This window comes from Pteropus alecto, unplaced genomic scaffold, assembly GCF_000325575.1.
Source record: "Pteropus alecto unplaced genomic scaffold, ASM32557v1 scaffold7, whole genome shotgun sequence".
In the NCBI taxonomy this organism is placed as follows: domain Eukaryota; kingdom Metazoa; phylum Chordata; class Mammalia; order Chiroptera; family Pteropodidae; genus Pteropus; species Pteropus alecto.
In genome coordinates this window covers 58257259-58285135 of record NW_006494614.1, presented here as the reverse complement: position 1 = coordinate 58285135, position 27877 = coordinate 58257259, and the positions used below count along the sequence as shown (strand labels likewise).

The 27877-nt window shown below is 38.9% G+C and overlaps 1 protein-coding gene and 1 long non-coding RNA gene across 3 annotated transcripts in view; one reads left to right on the top strand and one right to left on the bottom strand.

Moving 5' to 3' along the window:
- CDH13 (cadherin 13) overlaps positions 1 to 27877 on the bottom strand; it is a 962058-nt gene that overhangs the window by 766155 nt on the left and 168026 nt on the right. The window lies entirely within an intron of this gene.
- LOC112474585 lies at positions 1970 to 5158 on the top strand. Its single transcript, XR_003044426.1, has 3 exons — positions 1970 to 2313; positions 2984 to 3127; positions 5027 to 5158. It is a non-coding gene; the product is annotated as an uncharacterized LOC112474585 (long non-coding RNA).

The following is a 27877-nucleotide window of genomic DNA, read 5'->3' as shown; positions in this document are numbered from 1 at the left end:
TTCTAGGAGCCTGGAATTTTGCTGCGTACCAGACAGAAGGTGCCTATGTGACTCAGCTACCACTGAGACTAGTGGCTCGCAGTCTCTAGTGAGCTTCCCTGCTTGGCAACATTTCACATGTATCACAACTCATAGCTGGAGGAATTACTCACATCCTGTGCAACTCCACTGGTAAGATCTATGCCTGGTTTCCCCAGATTTCACCCCAGCCACCTTCTTCCTTTGCTTATCTTGCTCTGTATCCTTTCCCTGTAATAAACTCAGCCATGAATATGACTATATCCTGAGTCCTGTAGGTCCTCCTAGCAAATCATTGAGCCTGGAGGTGGTCCCTGATACGAACAACAGATCTGTATTTCATTTGTTTTCTCTGTGCCAGAACCCAGGGGAGGCAATTTACATGGACTTTACCATTTACTTCTCACCATAAGTTTCTGAGTTTGGCAACCCTCCCAGTCATCACTATCACAAACATTTTAAAGATGAAGTAATTAAGAGTCAGTGAGTTTCTGTACCTCATTCAAGTCACTCAGCTGAACCTGCCTGACGGAGAATCCAAGTGGCCTCACTTCCAGTTCCAGGATTGGTCCTCTGTGCTCATTCACAGTGCACAAAGGTCTACAGGAAACGTGGACATTTTGTATATATGTTTGACTTCCACCACAAAGGCTCGTCCATTTTAAGACTGTAATCTATTTTATCATGAGATGCTCCCACAAAGCGCATTCGAGCTCCACCTCTTAATCTTGACAGTGAATTTGAGTCTCTGTTGTTAAGAAAGACTATTCAGATTTGGCAATAAGATTTTTCGAGGGTGATAAATGTCCCTTTAAAGGGAATGCATATCCATTGACTGAACTGCTGTTCTAAAAATGAAAATCACACTTGGAGAAGGGAAGGGTGGGTTATGAAAATGCAAATTAGAATGACTTTATTGATTGAGTTGAATTCAGCTCGTCTTGTCACAAAGATGTGAGTTGGATAGGCTCCTTACTAAGCCACGTCCGAGGTGTTACAGAATGCAGACACTCAGCATTAGTGGCCTCAGAATGGAACATGATGTCTGCTGTTCAAAGGCAGCAACAGAAAATGCCAAGATGCTATCATTTGCATTACTCTAGAACATAATTGTGTTCTTTTGAAGAAAAAGATCCCTTTAGGCCTGACGTCCTTCATCATTTTTTCTCAAAGTGAGTTATATATACCACCATGGTATGTAGAATGATTTTAGGCAATATACTCAGATGAACATTTTTTTATTTTAATAATTGTCTATTTTAATGCTTACCTCCTATTTATAGTAAGCAATATTGATTTTTTAGGGTAATGATAGAAAATTTCCTTTCTAAATATATTTGTGCCAAGTAGTAAATTGATTTAAATAAAAGTCAGTAACTACAGAGAATGTGGTTCAATATACATAAAAGATTTAAGTTGGAGAAACCTCGACCTGGATAAGATATCTGGGGAGGTTTGCAAACAGGAAATTTCAACCGGAGTTGAGTGATGAGGTATGAGGATAGATATCAGTCAGACCAGCAGCTTCCATGTGACTTGGGAGCTTGTTAGAAATGTGAATTCTCAGGCTCCACCTCACACCCACTGAGTCAGAAAATCTGGAGGTGGGATTCTATAATCTGTGTTTTCACAAGCCCTCCCTGTAATTTCAGGGTCCCTTAAGTTTGGGAACTGCAGTAGGGACAATTTGCCATTCAGTCACTCACTCATTCAATAAATATGAATGAAGCATCTTCTACATACAAGGCTTATATTTGAACTCAAAGCCCTGGAATGCCACAAAGAAAGGAAACATTTCAAACATTTTACTAAAGACACCTCACACATGCTATGAATGAATCATGGCAAATTCTGATGCGCGGGACCCGAGCAAATGAGGTTTTGCTGTACACAGAGAATCTAGGGCTTGGAGCATGATCTCCCGGGGTGTATGCAGGGCAGATTTCCTGGTGTGACCAAGATGTATATTCATTTTATTGTCACAGACTGATCAAGTTGATCAAACCCTGGCCAAGAATTAAATGTCCTCGGTTTGCTGGAGGCAAGCATGTATCTAGACTGATCATCACAGCAAGGCAGTTCTGGCCTCCTCTGTGTGAGCTGAAACCTTCAGAGCCTGGGAAAAGTTTCCTCTGAAGATCAGGAGTGATGAGGCCACTGCTCAGTTCTGTCATGGCAGAGGGATTCCTCACAATCTAGCATCCTAGGGTTATACATAGCTACCACCCCTGTGAGTCAACGAAACAGCAGTGGATTAGGAAGTGACAGAACAAGAGTAATGCTTACCTCCTAGAGGTAAGGATCATTTTATCTGATCAAGGAATATAGCAACTGGATTCACTTTCCCCAGGAAATTTACTGGGTGGGGTCTTTATTTGCCGCTTAGAATGCAGCTCCTGCATCAAAAGATGGGACAGACAAGGATTTTAAATCCAGGTGCTGTGTGATCTTGAAAAGAGAGAAGGGACCAAAATTTTCACAGTGCTTTCTCTGTGAACATTAGATGCAGCATAAATTGGTTCAAACTCTGGAAGCCACATGTGCCTATAAAATGTGCTGTAAATACAAAATGCATACTGGATTTCAAGACTTAGTATGAAAAAAATGTAAAATGTTTCATTTTAATTTTTATACTGCTTACATGTTGAAATGATACTACTTTAGATATATCAGGTTAAAGAAAATATATTACAATAATGTCACCTGTTTCTTTTTACTTCTGTTTACATGGCTACCAGAAAATTTAAAATTGTATCTGTGCTTCAAATTAGATTTCTATTACATAACACTGCTCCAGAACAGGAGTCTGCTAACTTTTTCTTAAAACTCCAAGTAGTAAATACTTTAGGTTTTATAAATCGAGAGGCAAAATTGAAGATATTATGTAGGTATTTATATAAGCATTTAAAATGTAACTACTTAAAAATGTAAAAACCATTCTTAGCGTGTGGCTGTATACAAACAGGTGCCAGGATGGATTTGACCCATAGATTACAGTTTACAGACCACTGTTCTAGACGATAATGTGTCTCAAAACATCCAACATACAGTCCCATGGACCCAGCAGTCCACTTCTGTGGAGCCGACTGTGTGAGCTGACATATATCAGGTAAGTGACAACCGTGAGAGAACTTAGGCTCAGACCCAAAGTTAGTCAGCTGCAGAGAGGCAAGGTGGGACTTGAACCAAGATTTGTGGGACCCCAAAGTTCATATTCTTAACTAACAGGCTTCAGCAATGTAAGGTGCCTTTGTGTTTTCTCCTTTTCTCTTTTTTTAGAGGAGTCTTTCTTATGGCTGCATGGTCATGTCAGATAGCCCTGATACCATGACTGGCCTTGAGAAGGTGCTTTTCAGATGAATAAACAAAGGTATGCATAAGAGATTGGGGCCTCCATGTGGTTTTGAATCTCTCTCACTTCTCCTTCAGCACAAATGACAAAAGGTTGTCTGTAGCTCAGCCATCTCGTGCAGGCCCCTGTTTTTCATGCATGAGCCACTGACCTTTAAATTCATTTGAAAGATACAAGCAGCCTGCCAGGTGCGGGGAAACAAGACCTTCGAGGGCCCAGTAGCAAGAATTGTATTCAGTGCATCAAGAAGTAATCCTTTGATGAAGAGGGTTATTAATATAGGAAATGCAAAGCAGTTGTAGCCTATCTTCTGTTCAAGGCTATCCTATAAGATCTTTTCACATTGTAATGGTATCAACTGTGAAAAGACCCTCACCATGGTCATAACCTCTTTTCTCCCATATGTAGACCCTGAGCTATAGGCTTTCTTAGAGTTAGGTCTTCCTTCAAGCCTTGGTTCCGGTGCAGGTGTCCCCTGAGAATTCTATGGGACTGGAGTAGACTGAAGATAGATTCCATCCAAATGGTCCAGTTGGCATTAGACACTTTCCTTTACACAGAGAAGAACAGAAATGGAGCAAATTTCCATCTCCACTAATTGCAAAAGCAACACAAGTCCTTTGGGTGGTTAATGGAAGACCAGAGGGACACATTCAGAGTATGTTTTCCAAACTAAGAATTTGACAACTCAGTGAGTCCATGGGATCAACATGATATAGCAAGAGGCCATTATGTTCTTGTATTAAGTTTGGACTTTGAAATCAAGTAAACTTGGACATGAGTCGTCATGCCAGCATTTACTATGTATGTAGCTTTTACTAAGACATTTTCTTTTCCTGGGCTGAAGTTAGCTGCATCCATGATAAGGGTAGTGAAGAACAAACACATTAACGTGCTTAGCACATGGTAAGGAAGCACTACATAATTATTCATATTATTAACATTTGAAATCAGAAATCTCTGGAAAGTCTGAGATGTTTTGTTGCTGTACAAATTAGAGAAGGCTCTTGGGGGATGGATTTGTGTCACCTGTCTTCTCACATTAGCTCTCTCGTGGTCTGCCATGTGAGAGTGCTACCACAACATACTGACTCGTTTTAGGCATAAGAAGGTATAATTCCAAGATGGGAATTTTGTTGTAAATATGTCATATCCTTCTAGCTGGTCCATGTAATAGACATTGTTACTCCATTGCTACTTTTTTATGATGTTTGCTGGATTCAACATCAGATTTCTTCCCAACACAGCCTCCTAACATCTGCTGCCCAATAATGGAAGTTGTCATCCGAATCAAAATCTGCCCATCTTCCTTGGTGCAGTCAAATTTTGATACCATTTCAGTGGTCGGCACCCGCTAGATAATCAAGAAATTCATTTTCTTTCTATCCATTTGTGTTTCAGAATATACAGTGCTGACTGATCTAGATGTATGAGCTTATTGTAACATGGCAATGTTATCAAAATGATTTCAAATTGCTATTGTTTTTATTTTTTGTGGTGGTGGTAGTCGAAAGAGTATTAGATTATATTTCACTACGAATCTTGTGCATGATTTATAAATCTAATTATAACTGTGGATAATGACAGCAGGTTTCACACTGCCTATAGATATGTTTAGTAGACTGCATTTTCTGATTTTCATATGGATTTTTACAGCCATGTTAATAGAGCAACAAAAAGAAGGAAGAAGAGGAGGAGGAAATGGAAAGTTACTCCAAAGTACCTATTTGCTGTAAAACATTTAAAACTATGAAGAAGACAGTGCGCTCATTAGGGTTGGAACGCAAACTCTAGACATTAAAAAACTTATTTTCTGACTGGTTTCATGTTCATAATTAGTGGCTAATATTCATTTATAAGAAATTAAAATAAACAGTAGCTTAATGAGATTTCACTAGGCCACTCGCAAGCACTCAATCAAATCTTATTTTCAATATATGAAAAATGTCTCCTTGATTCCAAATGCATTTAGGGTCAACAGTAACATCTTCATACATAAAAGATTCCATTCCGCCTTTAAAGAAGAGGTAATTATAAAATAGCGGTCACACAGAAGGTCTAGGTTTTGTGTAACTTCTATTCTAATTAATTTATCATATGTGGGATTTTGCTTTGGTTTCCAAGTGTTGATCTTTTATAGCTTCCACATTCCATGTGATAATGGGTTTTATTTCTTCAAAAGGTCATCCTTGATATAATTTCACCATTAGCAGAGGGGACCTAGGAGCATGGGTGTTTCTGTATGTCATTGCATCCTGAAAAGTCATTCTGCAAAGTCCTGGATCCTCTTTGCCCTTAGATGTTATTTAAAAACCAAGGGGGCAAGGCATTTGAACAAAAGGTGAGAAATTCAATTAGTTATTAGGAAGGTTGCCTTCACAATGCTGGCCCCATGAAAGCATGTGGATCAACAGAAATATTTGTATTTGAGAATTCGTTTCCTGTTTTCCCTTTCTGTTTCATAAGTGAAATGACCTGGATGTGATTGTTATTTTGTCTTGTATTTATTTTATGGCTGGTTTTTCTTGGGGCAATCTGATCCATAGCTGGGGTCCTCAGCCCTTTCGTCATCAGGAACCCTTTGTGTTGTTGTTTGGGTTGCTTCCTTCTGATGCCTTTCATTCTTTGAAAAAATTTGCTCTTCCAAGCAAACAGCAGTTATTAAGTAATAATTACTTCATTTCCCAGGGCCTCCCCACCCTTGCCACTTAATAAAAAAGATCAAAGATATACATAATTGTCAAATACGAGCATCTTAGATAACCAGTTAAACTGAGTTAATAGAATTCTGGCTGAAAGCAGATAAACTTGATGTCAAACTAGCCCAGGATAAATATATGATTTCAGTTGAGATTTCTGAAATACAGGCAATTTGCAAATCATAATCACTGACTGCAAAGAAGCCCCTAGATTAAGGCTTCTCAAAGCCACTGTGCATGCAAATCACCTGGAATCTTGCTAAAATGCAGATCTGATTCAGCGGGTCTGGGGTAGGACCTGGTACTCTGCATTTCTGACAACCTCCCACGTAATGTCAATGCTGCTGGTGCATGGACCACACTTTGAGAAGCGAGGCCTTGGATAGTAAGGGAGAGCAAACAGGGAATTAGGTCACAAGAAAGACATGGTTCAGTTTCAGCTCCAAGGAAGACTTGTTAAGCATCTTCTGTATGGCAGGCCCATTATAACACCAGGTACCTTTTTATATGCAATATTATGAATGGGACAGTTTTCCTTCAATGGCCCATTCCACATCTTGCCATATAAAAGTTCTGTGCATTCTAGAAAAGAGCCAGACTATGTCTGGGGTTGGAATTCTTTCCATAGCCGTTATAATACACATGTAATACCATTTTAACTGGCCTTCCTCCATGTGTGGAATGACTCAGATCCATTTAGCAAATGTTTATGTACCCAATACAATACTAACCAGTAGATAGATACTAACAGAAACTGATATAAATAGCCCCTGCCCTCAGGGAATGCTGAGATACTAAGACACTGACAGGTAAGTACACACAAATATGTAACTATATATGGTTTATACACACACACACACACACACACACATATATGCATGTATGATGAGCCTTAGGAAAGAAGAGAGTGAATTCTCTCATCCTCTCAGTTCTCCCATCCCTCACCCATTTAAAAACAAACAAAACTGTAGATTCTCTTCTTCCTTTCCACTGTGTCGCTCCCCATCTGTTCAAGAAGGTTCATTGTGCCAGGTACCATGTCTGATGCAAACAACACCGCTCACTGCTCTTGGGAACCACAAAGGATGGAAGGAGAGAAAAAATGCTGACTTCCATTATTACTACTGGAGATTCAGCATGAGGCATACCATAATAGGGCCTAGCACAGTGTCTCTCACATAGCTGGCATTCAAATAGATTCTTTCAAATGAATAAATGAATGGAGGAGTCAATAAGCATACGACCAAGTATATTCTCCAAATATGAAAGTCAGAAACGGTGCAGCATAGCGGCTCTTATTAGCTTTATATAAAAAGTGTAATATGGATCCTACTCTTGCCATGATCCAGCTCTAGGAAATTTTATTCTGTCTTCTAAGGGGAAAAAAAGGTGATATATTTTCCTCATAGGAATATTGTGGGGATTAAATGAAATGTCTGTGAAATGCTTACTCCAGGGCCTGGCAAGGTGGATATTCAGTAAATGATAATGCTGGTTATTCTTAAAATCATCTTTACTACTATTTTCCTAACGATTATTATGGAAATAACATGTGATATGGCTCTCAAAGGAGGTGAAGCATTTTGACACATGAAAACGATGAGAAAGGTTCTGCAGAGAAAACAAGTCTTTAAGAATCAGATTATTGCTTACATATTCAATAAATATGCCACTGGTTATTTGTGCTGCCAGGGAATTAGGTGAAGATTAATTAATATTTATAAAGTATTTTGATATCCGTGTAATATCTAGTAAGCAATTAGTTCTATAACACAAAGCCAAATCCTTTTACATACCAAACAATGTAAAACAAACTGAATACAGCTGTGTAAGAAGGAGCAGAATTTCATTAACTTTTGTTGTAGGTAATATGCAGTCAGTTAGATTTTTTTCTTCCTTTTAGTAATTTTCTTGCTGATTTTCTCTGGCTTCCAATGTCATTTCCCCGCCTTACCCCCTGTAGCCCCAAATCAAATTATTTCCTCTTGGGTAGTGGTGAAAACAGAAGTGGGTTGAAGGCAAATGCAATTCTGGCCCCTCCTTCCTGGAACTCAACAGTTTATAAATGGTATGACAGGGAGGCAGACAGGGAGGTGGACAGGGTTCCCAAAGTGCACATTTCCATGTCCATCATCCTAGTCAGATGGTGTCAAAGTTTATAGTTTCCTGGCTCTAGATCTGCACAGAGAAGAACTTTGGTTGGAGGGAGGGGAGATAAAAAGAAACTTTAAGTCAAAAGCAAAGGTTGCTTCCTCACTGATGTGCTTCCTCAGTCTTTCTCCAGTCCACATGTGTGTGTATGTTGCCAAGTCCTTGGTTGACTTGACCGGATTCTCTTAACCCCTTCTAACCGTTTTTCATGGGCCAGTCTCACTTACGGACAATCCATAAATCCCTTGTCTCTACCGTTTTCTAAAGCCATCGCCCCAGCCTAAACATTCCAACCCTGAGGAAGCTTCTGATATATAAAACTTTATCTCAAAGCCTGGTTCATAATACAAATACAAAAGGAGTTACTGTGAAGGAAGCAGCTGTCTGGGGTCCAGCATCCTCTCTAACTCCTGCGATCTCTTCCTGGATGCAGCTCCAGAAATGGTTCTGGGGCGGTACTAAAAGTCTCATCTTAGTGGAAGCCTTTCTAATCAAATACCATTGAGCTAAACTAGCAGGCTAAACTCATCTAGAAAATGAATCCTCTTTAACTTCTCAAGATAGTATGACCAACTGTTCTTGTTTGTCAGAGACCAAAAGGTTCCTGGGACACAGGACTTTCAGTGCTAGAAGTGGGCTGGTCTTGGGCAAACCTGGAAGGTTGGTCTCTCCACTCTTATCCCACACCTCTTAAGGGAGAATATTCTATCTCTATCAGGGTGATAAATCTGATCATAAACAAACAGGAATCTCTGCCTCCATGCCATACTCATACCACACTTGACCATAACTACACCGTAATATCCCCATACATTAAATTCTCACAATTACTTTGCCCTTATCCATTGTTGTTCTGTTCAGAGAACACAACCGATATTTGGCCTATTCTGTCGGAGTGAAAAGGGCATTGATGCTGAGGGTCCTTTTAGAGCAGTTTTTAGACCCGATTCTCCCTGGAGGGTGCATGTCTTGTCTCAGTTTCCCCACAGCGGAAACTATTTTGTGAGGCCAAAAACAAAAGAGTTCAGACACTGGCCAGAAGGAAGCTGGCCCAGCTCTGGCTACGGATTCCCTCAATTCTACAGCATACTTCTACGAAGGGAGGGACACACCTCTCTATGCACCCTGACTTACAGCACAGGCCTTATATCATCACTATGTTGTGAAAATCATCATGAAGCCCCTTCCCAATCATCTGCTAAAGCTCGCTGCTCAGAACTCCTGGCTCCATCTCCCTCACTCTCTGGGTTGCAGACTGACCCCTTTGTGTCCTTGGAGACTGCAGCTGACTCCAGAGCCAGTAACCAAAGTACTCTTGTGACTAAACAATAAATTTTTATCCAAAACAGTAAAGGTGAAGACATCTATAGGAAAGGAGTTCACAAGACAAGTAAGGCACTGTGTCTGGAAAATTACAAAGTGAAACTCTCTCAGTCTCCTCCTAAAAGCCCATCATGCATATTTTACCAGATTAACATTATTATTTTTAAAAAGAAATTTAGCACCAGCAGAGCAAGGCTAAAGCTGTATTGCTTGGGTGAGACAGATATAAACCAAAGGTGTCCAGTCAGAAATAACCACTACTTTATCATTAGGCAGAGGGTAAGCAGAACATGCCAGGGGCTTGATGAATCATTCCAATGCCAGCCATGTGGTATTTTTTTCTGTAATTAGCTTAATTTTGTATTCTTAGTGCCTTTTCCAGGTCCCCTGAGAGTCATCTATAGTCTTTCTCAGCCTCCCCAGCTGTTGAAACTTGAAAACCTACCTCACTTTCCTGTGGTCGGTACCTGCTAATGTCACACTTTAATCACATTTAGATGTGTATACTCAGTCTTGAAATTATCTAAGGTACTTGCCAAAGTGTTTCACCAGCAAATCCACTAAGTTACTTGCAAATCAAAAAAGCTTATGGAACAAATTGCCACATTCAGTAATTTACAGGTACTTTTTATTGTAAGCAGCAATTTAAAATTACTGGAGCACTTCACCTATTTTTCTCCCATAAGTGCTTCAATCTGGAAGTTATTGGGATTCTATTCCTGAGACGAGAGAGGTAATTTAACTTTTCTGGAGGACTTTTTATTCACATACATATAATAGAAGCACCTATTTTTTAAATGATTGAGGTTCTGATCACGTGCAGCATTGAACAATTTAAAATTACTAAAATGTTTAAAATTTTATCAACGCTTCAAGTTTGGGATTAAATTTGAGATTGTATGCAGAAAATAAAAACCAGACAACCATTTTATATCCTCTTCCCCATTCATTATTAAAATCAGAATTTTGACTTGGTCAATTTAAGCCTCCTGCCATATAGGAGACACTGCAGTTCTAAAATAGTCTGACTTCATGCAAAAGCAACTCTCTGTTTTCAGGTTTTCATTTGGCTCTTGTGTGGCTATTTATAGCAAAGTAATTCAAATCAAAATCGCCTCTCCCTTAGCCAACAATGCATTTGAAAATATTTGTTAAGATTGTTTAGATCTGGGAGAAATAGGCCAAGGAGATTTTAGTCCTCACGATTCACTAAACTCAAAATTGAATCAAAAACAATTTTCAGCTAATGAGAAGTTTTTCTATCATTTTGGTTTTTGAAGCATCAAGAAAAAAAAAATGAGTTGCTTTGTTCCTAGAAAGTGAGGCATTACTTAAAATGGCAGAACACAAAGTAGGCTCCTCACATTTTCCTGGTGAATTCAGTTTGGGCACACAGAGTCGCAGAAGGTGGCTGAAGAGCTGAGCGCCCTCCTTCACTGATCTGGCTAAATGAGATGCATCTCTGTTGTCTGACCATTTTCCGATATTTACTAACTAAAAATCATAGATGAAAAGCCCTTTGGGGTGGGGGAAAAGTCCTTTATCCCTTTCAATTTTTTTTTATATTTTCATATTAAACATTTCAAAAGGAAAAAAAACACCAAAGTGGAGAGAATCTCATAACGAATCTCTCTGTATCCATCATTTAATATCAACATTTAAATCATGCCTGCCCTTGGTTCAAATGAATACCCATCCACTTCCCCAGGTTTTCTTAAAGAAAATTTCAGATATCATACTATTTATCTGTAAATATTTATAATGTGTCTGTAAAAATTACAGCTCCTTTTTTCTAATGCAAGCACAATATATTACTGTACCTGAACAAAAAAAACAAGAATGTAAATGTCATCAAATATCCAGTATATATTCATATTTCCCTAAGTATCTTATTATTTTTATAGCTCATTTTTAATTAGGATCCAAATTAGGACAAAACGTTCTGATTAATTGATATATCTCTTAAGTGGTTTTTTAATTCACAGAACTCCCAATCATATATGTTTTTTTGACTTTGCACTTTTTCATTGAATAATCTGGGTTGTTTTCACAGTGTCAGTTTGACTGATTGTATCCCTGTGATGTCACTGAACATGCTCACCTACCCGCTGTGTTTCCTATAAAGAGGTAGTTATATGCTGGAGGCATGATCTGATTCAGGTTCAATATTTGTGGCTCAAGACCACTTCATAGGTGGTGGGTATGAATTTCCTTCAGGAAATAAAAATGTCTGCTGGTCTCCCTTTTTATGTTAGCAACCACTGATGGCCATTGCCTATATCCATTCATTAAGAAGGAATTGCAAATTCATGATATTCTAATTCTATCTTTTTTCATCATTTATTAACTATAAAGAAAAACTCCCTTTATTAATCGTATAATTATCTCACCCTGGGCTTCTTAAAAAGAAAGGCAGGGTAAGTGGTTCTTTTCCTTCATTTACCAATTTCTACAATAATGAGTTGGTCTCTATCATCTTTGAAAGGTGACTAGTAAGTAATGTTGTTCTTCCATATCAGCATGAACATATAGATTTTAACATATTTGATATGTTTCAATCCACTGAAATCACTAATCTTGTTTTGGTGCTCAAACTGTCTCATCTTTGGTCTCTTGATGCTGGTGTCTCTAAATGACATGACCCTAAGAGCATCAAGTAACTGTCTTGCTCTTTAATATGACAAGATTTTACAGATTTATGTGGTACCTTTCCTGCTTACAGATGAAGTTAACCGTTTACACAAGGAGGCTTAGTTTATTTTCTGAGGAATGGTCATTAGAGACCATATCTATTTGCTAAGGAAGTTCATTGCCACTGGAGTGGTCACTCTTTCTAGGCCTTTTTAATAAAGACATGTACAACTTTTTTAAGACAGAGTATGTAATGAACTCATATTGATAATTCTAATTCTGGGCTCCAATCTTTTAAATTAACTCCATTGATCTTACATCTGTTTCTTCTTTCATCCACACTTCAAGATACCAAGCCTCCTCAAAGCTAACATAATTATTCATTTGCTTAATTCTCCATATACACAACAATAGCAATAACAATAGCAATATCAATGAAACTTCCAATAGCATTATTGAAAACAGTTTAAGATTTTTCTTTTTAGTTAGTTTTTTTTTTTTTTAATTGCCATTAAAGTATATCCCACTAACAGATACAGTCAAATTACTGTATTTTAAAGTCACTGGGGATAGTTCCTCTCTGGGTTATCTGTTACCTCCTCAACTCACTTGAAACTGGGTAGACATTATAACTGTCTCAAAATAAGAAATTGTGGCAAAACTGACACTATATAACTTTTGAGACAAATCATAAAAGCTAAGACAGCTTGACCTGCCTCTCTCAGGAAATACACTTTTGGGGCCCTAACCAAACAAACATATAAGACCAGTTTCCCAGAAGCCTCCAAGTTGAAAAGACCACAGAGAGGAAGAAAGATGCCCAGGGAGCCCCAGTTCTTCCAGCCCCACCTTAGCCTGAGTCTCCCTACTCTGAACCAGGACACGTAAATGAGCAAGATTCTAGATGATCCAGATGATTCCAATAGCAGCCACTCACTGCAAACATAACCAAGACCCACCTCATGGAGCTCAGACAACCCTAGATTATGAGAGATAACAATGTTCGTACTTAAAGCCACTAATTTTATTGCACAGAAATAGATCATTGGTATAGTAATCCTTTAAAAATATATTTTGGTTTAACTCCCCTTTTCTTAAAAAAAAAATTTTGTATATAAATTTACATCTACTTCCCTCTGTAGATAAGCAGTAGCACATTACACGTTTTTCTCCAACTTACTTTTTCCCCCTGCATAGTATATCTCAAGATTATTCCAAATAGTTTATAGCCATACTCCTCATTCCTTTTCAGAGATGCACAGCACTCATTTCTGCATGTGTTCCTGTTGCCCTTTTAATAGACATTTGGGAGCCTTCATATTTTGTGTGTTTGTTTGTTAACAAATATAGGTGTAATGAATAAGCTAGGTTCTCTTTTGTTTGTTATTAATGTCACTTTTTCCAATCCAATGAGACTAATGTCTCTAGAGGTCAAATGAGTTAATTCATGTAAAACATCTGGACCAGTTCCTGTTATATAGTAAGCACTCGAAACACATTAGCTATATATCTATAGATATCACCGAGGAAAACCCCTTTGTTCTATGGGTGGGAGCCAATCAGTAGGGGGCATGATTCTCTCATCACTGGGGCTAGAACCCCAGGATCAGGAAATATGAATGGTTCGAAGGGAACACACACTTCCTAGAACCCTTGTTCTTTCCTCTCCTTGAAACAATTTCCTCCCACCTGGTTCCTTGCCTCTCTAGACCCTATATTTCATTCAGGATTCAGGGCAAGTATTTCTTCTTTGGGGAAGCTCTCCATAACCGCACCCAACCTCAAATAGGGTCAGAGTCCTCTGTTATTCGAGGCCATAGAATATTGTTCTCCCTCTTTTAGAGCACTTATTTATATTTACAGCCAGCCATCTAGGAGTGGTATTACTTGGTGAGGGTCTTCTTTCCCTTGACAGCAAGCTCCATGGCTGTGCTCACTGTTCTAAGTCTAGTGTCCAACTGCATGTCTGGCTTGTCAAGGCTCTCAACAATCACTTATGGAAAAAAAAGAATGCTGAGAAAACAGGCTTTTCACTGCACCTAGGACCAGCCTTTCAAGGGCACACAGAGCCCACCCCAGGCTGTATTCACAGAGGCTGCATGGGCCAGCTCGAAGCCTGGAAAATTTAGTCATCTACCTTGTGTTGCCTCCTCATTAGTATAAATTTTAAAAATAGCCTTATGCCAACACCATAAAGGTAATTTCCTCTTGGAAAGGACACTTACTCATTTGCTTTAAACAGTCATTAATGTTCCAAATTTCCTCTCAGAATTTCATGTCAATGATCCTATGGAGAATTTGAAAGTAAAACCAGAAAAATAATGATGTGAGGAAAATGTCAGATGAGAACTGTGAATGCATTACAGACCTTCAACTAATATTGTTGCTGTCGAAGTTCAAGGATTAAATACTCATCAGTTTTCAACCTTTCGTGGGAGCCCATTCCTCTCTGACAGCAGTTGGTCTCCAGCTTGCCAATAATGATCATTTCTGCTATAATTGATGGCTTTATCTAATGAGGAGATCACAGTCTAAAAGTCACAAGGTTCACCCCTTATCGGTAGAGGCAGGGCCCATGGACATACTGGGAAGGACTCTGCAAAAGAAAGAGCAGCCTTCTTCATATGAATAAAGATAATCTACCATATGCTTGCAGCCCAACATTAGTGCTCATGGTCCAATAAGGGGGTGGAATATTTATATTCATGGCCACAGCCAGAAATTCTGGAGCATAAATGTGTCATCCCATTAAAGAATGTTTTTTCAGACTCGAATCTCTCAGGTAGATAAAGTGTGAGTCCTACATGTTTCTGGGGAAGGACTCAGTTTATTTTGTTTACCTCTGTATCTTCAGTGCTATCACAGACCTGTCACATAGTAGATGATCAATAAATATTTGTCGAATGAATGGATGAATGGTTTATTTCTACATCCTGGGGCCTGAGTAATAACTCCAGTACAGTTACAGAAGTAGAATGCCTGAGTTCAAATCCTGCCTCCAGCATTAACTAGCTATCAGTCCTTAGAAATTAAGTTCTCTGTGCCTCAGTTTCATTATCTGTAAAATGGGCATAAAATAGTACCTCGAAGGGTTGTAAGAATTTAATGTGCTAATATCCATGAAGCATTTAAAACAGTACCTTATGCATTGTAAGAATGCAACATTCAAGCTTTTATGTTTTCAGATTTTTTCATTTTGTTTAGTTTTTGATTACAGATTTGCACATGTACTGAATACCCAGCACATGCCAGGTTCTGCTTTACATGCACTACTTGGTGCTTTACACACACTACTATTTCAAATCCTTTGTGTTGTTGTTGTCATTGTTATTTTAATGAGGAGTGGTATAAACGAACTAATGATATTCTCAACAGTGTCTTATTTACTCTTCCCCATATCACAACATGGCAGATACAAATATTCCTGTTTTAAAGATGATGGAACTGAGAGAAGTTGGTGATGCATTCACGTAAATGACATGTGTGGGGCACAGCTAGGATGGACTTCTGGCCTGTTCAACTGCAGTGTGCCCTCCAACTCCTTCTGCCATGTCTCTGAAACATTTCTCAGACCATTTTTAGCACTAGCGAGTTGCTCTGCCTCCTACTACCCCAGCATTCCAGCCTCCTTATTCTACTCTACTTTTGCTGTTCTCATGGCATTTGTCACTTTTTAAAATACTCGTGATTTACTTATCATTTGTCCTATTGTCTCTCCTGCTAGAATGTCAGTGCTACCAGCATGGGGATCTTTATTCTTTTTCTTCAGTGATATATTCCACGTGCCGAAAATGTGTTTAGTACATCAAGGGCATTCAGTAAATACTGAAGAAGGAGGGAGGAAGAGAAGGAAGGAAGGAAGGAAGGAAGGAAAGAGAAGGAGGGAGAGTTAGAAAACACCTCCAACTCACTCCAGTGCTACCTGGTCCCTGCTCAGCGGCTCTCCTCCTAGATAACTCTGCCACCATCAAAACACAGGCCCTATTTTCCCTGTCTCCCAGGCTGTCATCCTTCCAATACAATGTGGTGAGAGACAGGGGAATGGAAGACGCAGCCAAGGAGGCTGGAAAGTCTCACCCCTAGATAGGGACAGAGAGGAAGGAGGGGCTGTGGGACAAGGGTAGTTTAGGAGCTTTTGGCAGAATAAAAAGGATAGGACTTTGTGGGTCCTTAGTAGATTGCTCCTCACATAGTAATTCTGAAATACGCTGAAGTAGAAACCAGCATTTGAGAACTGAATCTGCATCATTATCCCTGGCTGGTGGCTATAAATGTTTGTCTCCCTTTTCTGGAAAGTTACCTGAAATCTATCTTCATGCTTAGCAGGATAAAATATGTTGTCTGATTAATTTAGATCAACTAATTGATTGTTTTTGTAATTACAGAATTACTCATATAGCAATCAGTTTTTTTTTTTTTTTGAGGCATTAAAAACACCACACACAATGAAACCTATTCAGTCTGTGTAGAGAATGTGTTTTTTTTCTCTTTCTCTCATAGAACTCAATTTTGTATTTCTTAGTATTGAATAAATAGAAGCAATCACACATGCCCGATGGTTTTGCTGAAAGAATGTCCACACAATCTTTGACAGCACCTCTTAGCAAAGCAGTTTTTGATTACCGATCTTCAAAAAAGTGCTCAGAGGGGAGCAGGTTCTGACACTGAAAATGCTTTATAAAGGCATAACTTATTTCACCTTTAACCGTGTTTTCTTCTTTATTCAAAGCTATGACACCAATGAAAGCAGACTTGTATTTTGTTGCAGACACATGAATATGCAAATAAAATCGGGGGGCAGGGGGAGAGAGAGAGAGCGCCATTTCTGGAGACTTTCCCTAGATCACTTGCATGCAGCTGAAAGATGCTTGAGGACAGATTTGAGGTGTCACCTCTACCTTTATGAGTAAAATGCCCCCATTCTGTGGCTATTAAGCAAAGGTATTTAGAGCCTTTTAAACACATCTAAAAGGCCAACATTGGCTATCTTGCTATAATGATACCTATAATTTTAAACAAAATGCAAAATATTTAGCTCCCCTACTGCCTTCTGGCAAACTCCTACTCATCCTTCAAGAGCCAACTCAAAGGCCATTATCTCTTCTATGCTCCTATATAGCTTTTTATTTCTCTTTCATAGAAATTGGCACATTATGTACTCATCATTTCTCCATATATATTTTCTACGAGCAGCTCAAGGACCCACTCTACAGTTTATTTAATTTTTGTGTATGTGTTTTTGCCTCTTTCTATTTACATCACATAAGCATTAGGATGGAATGGGCTTTCTTTCTTTTAGCCCTTGGCTTGAACTTCAGCTTCATAACTTCTCAGGTGTGTGGACTTGGCAAGAAACTTAAACTTCTAAAGCCTCAATTTCTTCATCTATGTTACAGGGATGGTAGTAGTACATGCATAGCAGGGTGGTGGTATACATAAAATGGAAGACTTGATGTAAAGCTCATGGCACAATTAGGCTTTCTATTATATACACACACATAATACATATACTCATACCATACATGTATGTGTGTATATAAGCATTCATTTATAAACACATGTGTGCATCTATATCATATATGTGAATATTCGTACATTCACATATAAATGTGTACATGTATATGTGCATGCATGCATTTATATATAATACAGATGAATGTGTGTATACTTCCATTCATGTAGTGGTGAGTATGTGTGTATATTCATATATGAGCACATGGATGCATTTATATTTAACTGTATGTGCAGTCATTCCTGAATGTGTGTGCTCATGTATTTAAGTATAACCATGTATGTGTGTGTGAATATTTTGTCGCTATTTTATTAATTATCCCTTCTTCTCAGAGGTCACTGGAGCCCAGAGTACACATTTCACTGGGCTACATGCACAGAGCAATGGACTTAATATAAACACATTCCTAAATAGAGCGAGCAGGCTGAGCTGAAAAGAGCTGCCTATCAACATAGTGAATGTGAACCAGGAGAGATGGACCTGGATGCTGTTGAACTCATAGTGGGATCATAATGTGTGAGAGGAAACCTTTTCCAGGTCCAGAGTTGTGGTCAGGAAAAGGAATGGGTTCCCACAGGAGCACTGGTGGAAAGTGGGTAGAGATAATTGAAAGAAGAGACCAGGCAAGCTACAGAATGGGATTTCAGGGTTCTCAGAGCAGCATAACGTAGCCTTACCCCAACCAGTTCACCTGCCTGATTTCTATTGGCCTCACAAGAATACCAAGGCTTAGCTATCTCATCTTCCTCTAGCTCACCTTGGATTAAAATCTGTACTCGCTTCTTATGCAGCAAAGGTTATGTTGTCCTTTAACTGTCTCCTTGCAGAGTCTGAGTTTCAGGGGTGCAGGAACGATGGCCTGCTCCCTGCTGAGTCTCATTAGGGGAAGTGGTAGTGGTGATGGTGGTGATCATGATGTTGATGACGATAAAAAGTCTAAACACAATCTTTACTTCATAATTTTTGAACCTCATCTTCCCCCTCACTCCACAATGGCCTCCTTGTGCTTTCTCAGACACACCAGGTACCTTCCCACCTCAGAACTTTTGTGCGAACTGTTATCTGTGCCTGGAACATCCTCATTTCCTTACCTCTTTCAAGTACCTGTTTAGAAAGCTAACATGAATTTCTGTAGGAGAGAGGCTGACTTTGAGGCCCCGGTGGGAGCTGGCCTCTGGATCCCTAACGTGTGTATAAGGCTGATCCCGTGCATACCCTTCCCTTAATCATAATCAGGCCTGTTCTGGCGACAAAGCCTCAGATCAAGTGTCTGAGCATCAACATACTGTCACCTACTTTTGAATACATTTTTTTTCATTCTGAAAAAAAAAAAAACACACAGTATTGTATTTAATCAGTCCTAAACATGTGTTCTACATTCAGAAAGAACAGAATTTTCCTTTTTCCCCAACAGTCATCTGTGGTGTTAAACTGCATATAATTAAATTAAAAGCATCCATGAATATAATGCCTCTAGAATATAATGCCTTAAACAAACCTAAAATTATTGTAATTAAAGCTGCTGAGACCCCACCGTATAGTGGGTGGTCAACAAATAGTACCAGTGAAGTGATATTCCACTATTAAGGACACTGCTCTTTGTATTAGGAGATGCATATGTGAGGCCCAGGATTGAAAAAAGAGACTATGAACGGGACAGCATTCAAAAGGGGGCAGTTTGGTGCAGAATTTCAACTAATCACTATTCCCACCTGATTTCCATTTGAGATTGGCAGGCTCTAATGAAAGTAGCTTATTTCTGAAAATGGAAATGATATCCAACATTTATCAAGCACTTTCCAAGTTCCAGGCATTGTTCTAAGCACTTGACACATACTAGCTCGTTTAAACCTTACAACAATCCCCAGAAGTATGTACCATTACTGTCTCCATTGTGTGGGTGAAGAAAATGAGGCACAGACCAAGAGACAAGTAAATTGTCTTTGGTCCTATGGCTAGTAACCTGTGGAGCTGCGATGTATCCACGTTCTGTCCTCATTAGGGTGTTTGACCCTGTGCACATCCTACTCTCAAGTTCTTACTGCATCATGGCTCTTACTTTCTGCAGAGCTGTCTGCTAACCATGCTATACCTCCCAGCACCCTACTGTGTATTAGATAGGACAACAAGGCATACTTGCTGCTGAGCCTGGTACATAAAGGACAAGAAAAAATAATAATAAATTTCTTAGACATTTCTTAAGTGTGTTCCCTGGACCTGGCACTTTGGCACATACACTCTTGCCCCAATGGTTAAGATCATGCTTGTTTGTGCAGTTAGGCCCCAGTGCCCAGCATAGTGGCCTCTTCAGAGAGGGCAAAAGACTTGTTCGGGATTCCACAGACAATTAGAGAAGAGCTGATATTTGAAACCAAGACTGATTGAACTTGAAGGTCAATGCTTTCCAAAATGGCACAGGTGGCAGATGTCATAGCAGCAGTAGCATTAGGCAGTGTAAACCCAAAAGTGTTGTTTCAGTTTCTTTCAGTAGTGAAGGCTTAGAGATCTGGGGCTCACAAGATCTAAAGTGACAGAGAGAGACATGCAAAGGCTGACCCTGGCAGTCTGGGGTCAGCACGGCCAAAGCAGCAATGTGAGTGGCCACAGGCAGCCTTCAGGAAGCTGCTGCCTTTTGAAGCCTTTTATCTTAACTCCAGGTAGCTTGGCACACTATCTACAGAGAAGCATTTTTTTGCACTTAAAAAGAGCCTACCATTATTGAGCTTTTTGATGCATAGAAAAGTCCACATCAGTCAATATGGTTTTAGTATCTGCTTCTTGAGAGGCTTGTAACCTTCAACTAGATGTGGGTGTCAAAAGCAGGGCTTGGAACCTCAGAGATACTGCAGCTCTGATCCCAGGAAAAGGGACAGTGTGGCTCTGAAGCCCCAAACCCTTCTGCACCAAATAGCCCTCCCTTGAGGATGGCACCCTTACTTTTTAACCACCTAGAGCCCTTAAATCCAATCTTTCCTGCCCAGATAATGCCTCTCCCAATCCCAAATTCAAAACATACTCAGGAAACATCAACAAAGCACCTCAATCTCCAATTCACTTTAGCACACATTCATCTACATATCCCACAAGTGTGTGAAACCATTCAGATCCCAATGTCATCAAACCACCAACATGTGCTTCCAAGACAAAGGGACCTACATCCTCTCTGGAGACCTGCTTGAATCTGCATTCCATCATTGCAAGACCTGTAGCAAATTATTTTGTCTTTGGAGCCACTAAAGGACTTATCTTTAAGACAGGGGACAATACACACATACCATCAAAGGGGTTCCATTATTCATTAATCAGTCATGCATTTATTTAACTCTCTGCTATAAGAAGTTAATGCTTCCCCCAAGTTTTGAAGTCTATTCCCTCCTACTTCTCAGGAGATTTATACCATCATTGATTCCTTCTCTCCCATGTATTTTCACCTCTGTCTCAAATGAATCCTTCTTATAGGCAAGTCTCTCCTATTAGAGAAGGAAGGAAGGAAGGAAAGAAGGGAGGGAGGGAGGAAGGGAGGGAGGAAAACTTTATGGCTCTACATCTACCTCCAACTACTTCACTGTCTCCTTAGCAGTCAAACGTTTTAAAAGATGTGTCTATAACTTCTGTCATCATTTCCCCTCCTCCCAAATGGTTTCTGCCACCATTATTCCACAACCACCAACACAGCTTTTATAAAATGAACACTTTCTTTTATCACTAGATCCAATGGAGAACTTTTAGTCTTCTTTTTCAAAATTCAGTTTACTTGTCTCCTCTAATCTTATTGATGCACTCTTCCCTCTTGTCTTTCCTACCACCTCACCTAGATTCCCCCCATCTCTGTAACTATTCCTTCTTTGTATCATTTTTAGGCTTGTCTGCTGCTGCTAGCTACTGAATTTGAAAATCCTCAAGGCTACTGTTTGCTATTCTTCTTAGTCCTTTACCACAGGACAGTTTCAAATAGAAACTTCAACTACTGCAACTATCCTAACAATCCCTAGTATATACCTACTGCCCTAGCCTCTCCTCTGAACTTCCAGATCCAGCAAGGTAGTTGTGCAGGAACTGCGATAGTGATTACTCTCTGTGATTACAATTCCCCCAAGTGAGGCCATCCCACTAGTTTCTAAAGGTGATTTGATGACACAATGATTATTAAGAGATACAGAAGGTAGGAGATGCAGTGTGGAAACAGTAACTAAAAGGATGGCACATTTCTATGTTGCCGGCTTCACCAAGGAAAAACTTCTGCCTGCCCTTATCTTCCCCCAAGACTAATCATAGAACCTACTTATGTCTCAGTTCCAGAAGCATACATGTCATTGTCTGTTGAATATTTTCATGGTGATACTTGAGAGCCACCTCCAACTCAACAAGTCTCAAACCAACCTCAGAGTCTTCTTCCTTAAGCCTGACCCTTTCAGACAATTTATTCTCAATAAATCCAGTAGTATAAGCCCAAACCCCAGGAATCACTCTTGACATTTCCTTCACTTTTATATCAATACATCCCTAATTTTTGTAGACTTTTTCTGTTAACTGTCTCTAATTCCGTGTACATATCTATCTCTTCAGTTGAGTATAAGACACCATGACTACTCATTTGGGATATTCCTATGGCCTACTAACTGGTCTTCTTGCTCCTCCTTTTTCTCATTTTCTGGACACTATAGTTCAGGGGTTATTTAGATGGGGAAAATGCATTTTTATTTGAATTAACCTTTAAATGAAACTTAGCATTTCCTTTAACTTTGGATATAGGCAACAAATCACTGTAGTATTAGCAATAACTATGACTTTATCATCAATTACAGAAAGAAATATTATATCATGTTACAGTTGTTGCTAATATCTTGAAATATAATTTATACTCATCATACTTCAAAATTATGATAGTTATTAAACCTGTGATTAAACCCTGTTATTTAAGGCATTAATACTTCTTTGTTAATGCCTTAAATAATAAGATTCGATCATAGGTTTAATACATATTTATATGTATTACCATATATATTTTATATATTAGTGTTTTAACAACTGGCTCTTGAAGAGGAGGCTGATTTTTAATGTTTGCCTGTTTCCATGGTGTAAATACAACCATCATGGCCACATTCAATCTACCAACATGATATCACTGAACACAAAGTTGGAAAGAGATGCACACAGTCAGCTTTTGCGACCTGGTAAGAACAAACTGGCTCCAGCACACTGTTGCACAGATATTACTCTATCACAAATACGCTGCTTTGGTATTTTGAAAAAAGTATCAAACTATTATAGTATACATATAGCATGGTATAAGTAGGTTCTAGCATCCTTCTAAGTACTTTAATCTATGCATCTAAATATGATGTTCTGAAATGGGGCCCACAGGCTTCACCAGATTGACAAAAGGGTCTATGGCACAAAAAAAGGTTAAGAACTCTTGCAATTTGCAGAAAAATAGTTACAAAGAGAAATCTAATTTAGACTGTCACCTCCATGGCCTAATGCCTACACTTCCAGACACAGACGCAGACACACAGACACACAGACACACACAGACACACACACACACACACACACACACACACACACACTGAATCCTATTAACAGCTTCCCATTAGGATAAAGTCAAAATTATTCAAATGATCTATGAGGCCCTGCATGGCCAAACCCATCTCATCTCTGCTCTCCTCTGCTTCATACTCTTAACACACAAAGCGCATGACCCACTAAAGGTTGGAATTACAAGCATCAGTCTGTTCATCTTTCCCAGAGCCCCTCTCACTAACCCACCACCACCACCAAAATGTATTTATGAATCTTCTCTGCTGGCCCTATGACCTGCTGTGGGAGCTGGGAATAAAGGTCTCAGAGTTGTGGGCTAATGACACAGCCTGAATGGTCTTGTAATTTACACCGCCATAAAAAAGCACCCTTGTCACATTGGGCACCTCTCTTATAAAGCTACAGTGGAACTTTTTAATAGGCCCCCAAACACTTTAAGATCCTCTGAATACCAGGATTATAGAGAACATAATTAAAGTTCCCAAGAATTAGAGGAAACTTTCCAATGCTTCCTCACAGCTATATATCTTCCTTACTGACAGGATCCTCTCATTACTCCTTCAGTTTGGCAGAGATTTGTTTCCTCCCTGACTTTTGCTAAGAAAAAGAACAGGTTTTGCCTAATGAGCTGCTGTTCTAGGTCCTCAACCATTCTATATCTTTGCTTACTGGAGGTTACTCTTTTGTTGAACTATGTGTGTCATTACATACACATTCAAAGGGTTGTCTCTGGTTAATGTTTCATTTAAAGCGGAAGAAAAAAACTAAGCACCATATCTTCAGCTTGAAGTAAAAAAGGTTTCCTCTTTCAATCAATGACAAAGCACTGTCGGCAATTAAGTAATTCCTAATCACTGTTGGCAAACATGAGACCTTGCTGAGACATGGGGCCATGGCAGGCTTCCTCTTTGAGGGACGCTGTCCTTAATAGATGGGCTTATGGAGAATGAACTGAGGTGTCTTAAAAGCAAGTCTATGTATCAGTTAATCAAAAATCTGTCCTTTTCTACTTAACAGACACCTTATATCTATCTTGAGAAAGCCATAAATTGTGCTAATCCACTTCTTTTACTGCTGTCCAGAAAGAATTATTTTTGTTAATGGCATGGTAAATCAGAAGACTTGTTAGTGAAACTGCCTGGAAAATGGGTCCTGAAAATGAAAGCTATAATATTTGTCAGATTTCCAAATTCCCTCTTGGGAACAAAGATGGTAACCGTAACATATTTGCTAAATTCCATTACTTTAATACATTTAGATTGCTTGAGATATGGGATGCTAGAGGAGTCACACACATAAATCAAGGGTAAAAACATAAAACCAAGTCCAAAGATAGATATTATGGCTGTAAATTCAGACTTATTTCAGGGTTAATATTCTGATAGATTGACTGTCATCACTTACATGCTTAAAGGACCTGCTCAGCTTCCTATGTGACCCCCCCCCCAGGCAAATTCCTAATGAGAATTTGATCTTACCACTCCTGCCTGTCCAGGGTCTCCAAGTCAAATGACCCCACAGCATCCTCTTTACAAAGAAACTCACTGGCTTTCTGCATAGCACAGGGCAGGGTTCAATTGCCCTCCTGTTATTTATTAGAAATCTTTTCTAAAGGAAAATAGCTCAAGAGGTACTCAAGCTTACTCATGATCAGAGAAATGCACTTGAAAAAATTAATGTAATAATAGCCTGGCAAAGGCTTAAAGTTTGATAATATCAAGTGTTGGTGATAGTACGAGAAAAAAGATGCTTTCATACAGTGATGGAGGAGGGGACAGGGCAGGCGATTTAGTACCGCCCATTTGTAGAGGGGATTTGGCAGGCTCTTAAAAAGTACATATATGTGTGTACATATACAGATATATATTATATGCATATAAACATATTCATATATGTACATGTATATATTTACATTTTCACATCTACCTAGAAAAACACTTTACATGTGCAAATGGGAACAGGTACAAGGGTGCTCACTATAGAAACATTTTTCACATTTTTAATAATGAAAACCAAAAGAGAAAAGGTTAAATGAAGTAATTTTTGGTAGACCCGTACCAAGAATATGATATAGCAGTTAAAATGAATGAAGTATTTTCATATGTATTAAAACAGAAGAAGATATCTAAAGTACATTGCAGAATGAAATGATAATGCTGTCAACATCTAAGAATAAGGAATATTCAGGGGATAATAGAAGCTGTATCTGTGATTAATTTTTATTTGCCTACACCCCCAGATACTGGCTGAAAATCTCAGTTGTGCCATTCACTTCCTGGGTGAGTCCTGTACCTCAGTATCCTTATCTACAAAGTGGATAACACAGCCAAACTGGGGACAAATGACTGTACCTGGCACTTGGTGTTTACCAAGGACTAGAAACTCTTCCCTTGTAACCTTTCCAACATCATCTTACAAATAAGTAAGTCAAATTTTTATACTCTCAAGGATAGAGACAGAATCTTCTTTCTGGTGGCTTTCTCATGCTTCTATTAACTACCTTTCCAATTTGTGTCCACAATCTCTCCCTTTCTTGTCAGTCCCTCTTATTTTAATTTGGCATGTCTGCTGTAAGGATTCGGCTCTGATGGCATTGTGAGAAAGCATAAGGCATTCAGTGACAATTTTTGACTGTCTCCACAAAATTAAATGATATTATATCTGTAATTCCCTAGAAAGTAGACAGAGAGATATCAAAGGCTGTTAGATCTCGCTTAACAGAAATATAAGGAGATGGAGATCCTAGAAAATGAGCTCCATTATTTCAAAGAAGAAAGTAAATCATTTCATGCATGCAATAATGCAGCAGTTCTAAAAAATTAGGAAAAGCACAGAGAAAGAAGGAGTTTTCAGAATTACCCCACGTCACTTCATTTTGCAAATGAGGAAACATATGCAAAAAGGTCACAGGGTTGTCCAAGGTCACTGAGCTAGTTAGCTGGAGACAAGAGTAAGACTGAGATTTTTTATTATATCCTTTGCTCTCCTCTCCAATTTGTCCTTTGCCTAGAGCTCAGTAAGATGTGCATTCAAGAGATACTGTAATTAGCAAATATTCTGTCTCCAGTTAATAAGTTGACCCTGGATAATATGCAATTCCCTTTGATCATTTTAAGAGAAAAAGAACACACAGTTTTAAAATGACCCAAGATACAATTGAGAACATCTTAAGTTTGGAAGAACCTACATAGAGTTCATTAAATTCCCTAAGAATCATCTCTATGAATCTAGTTGCATATACTTACCCTTCTACAGTTTTCTTCTGCGTACAAAATACCTCATTATGGCTTTGGAGGAGTAAAATCTTGAGATTAATTATTCCTTTCACCCTTCATAAGAAACAGAGTATTCTTTTTCTTCTTGTAAAACAAAAACTTTAGCTTGAGGATTATCTTTAAACCCACAAGGAGGGCTCTCCAAGAAAAGAGGTCAGTGGTTCCGTCTTCTAGGTATCCTTAGCACCAAAATCAAGACATGATGTTATTTCTGCCTAGATGATTTTGCTCTTTGGTTTCTTCTTTATGTATGAGTGTTAACTCTTCCATCCCATCTGGGCCCCTGACCTCGGAATCCTCTCCTTTTCTCACTGTGCCCTTCCCAGCTACCAGACTTCTCCATCAATCATGCTGTCCAGACTGCTAAAGAGAATGATCTTCCATCCTCCACCAATACATACTCTATTTTCTTGTCCCTGAAAAATAACCATAAAATTTCAACTCTTCTTTGTCTTCTGGGCAAAAAAAATTTAAAGAGGCAATTTGTTCAAAAAGATTAAACAAATAGAGGCAGTTATAGCAGGTTACTTAACAATCTGGCCAATTAATGTTTTCATGGCATTTGGAACATTGGTTGTGTGGATAAATCTGGCAATGTCTGTTGTCTGTAAAAGCAATTTAAGTCTTTTGGGTTTTTTTTTTTTTTTTTTAAGAGCATGGTCTCAAATGTAAAAGCATATACTTAGAAACTATAAGTTACTTGTCATCTGGACTAAAAACTTTATCAGTCCTGCTCTCTCAAAGACAGCTACTTCTTCTACCACGAGCTGTCTTGGATTTCACCTTTGTGATGACTGCTACACCTATATCTCATCAGTTCTCATTGGAATACATTACAGCATATTATACTTTGCAAATTTCACCTTATTATCTATACACTGTGTTCCTCAATCATGATTTCTCCTTCTTTACTATGTCATAATATGCCTTTTGCCTCTGTGGACTTAAAATTTCTTGCTGGAGAAACACAGCCATATTTCATTCATTCTCATTCCATGTGAGTTCCAAGACAAATATGCAAACTCTTCAGCTCTCTCTACCTGAGAGTGCTTGGGACTTGTCTCTCCTCAAGACATAACATAATTTCTCAACTGAGGTTCCAATTGAGCAGGCTGAGAGTTTGAGCAGGAATTAAATAAGATCTTCCCCCAAACTTCTCTCTACTCATTAATCCACTTCCCATCATTAATTGCCTCAGGAAGGGATATTGTTGCTATTAGACAAATGGGGAAGAATGGATTATGATCCAGGGTACTCCCACCTATTGTCCAGATAAAATTCCTTGGGTTAGAAGGAGGAGAACTACAATGAACATAGTAAAAATGACAATGGCATCTCTTTTCTCTGAGCTATATTTCTAAGTCCAGTTCAGCAA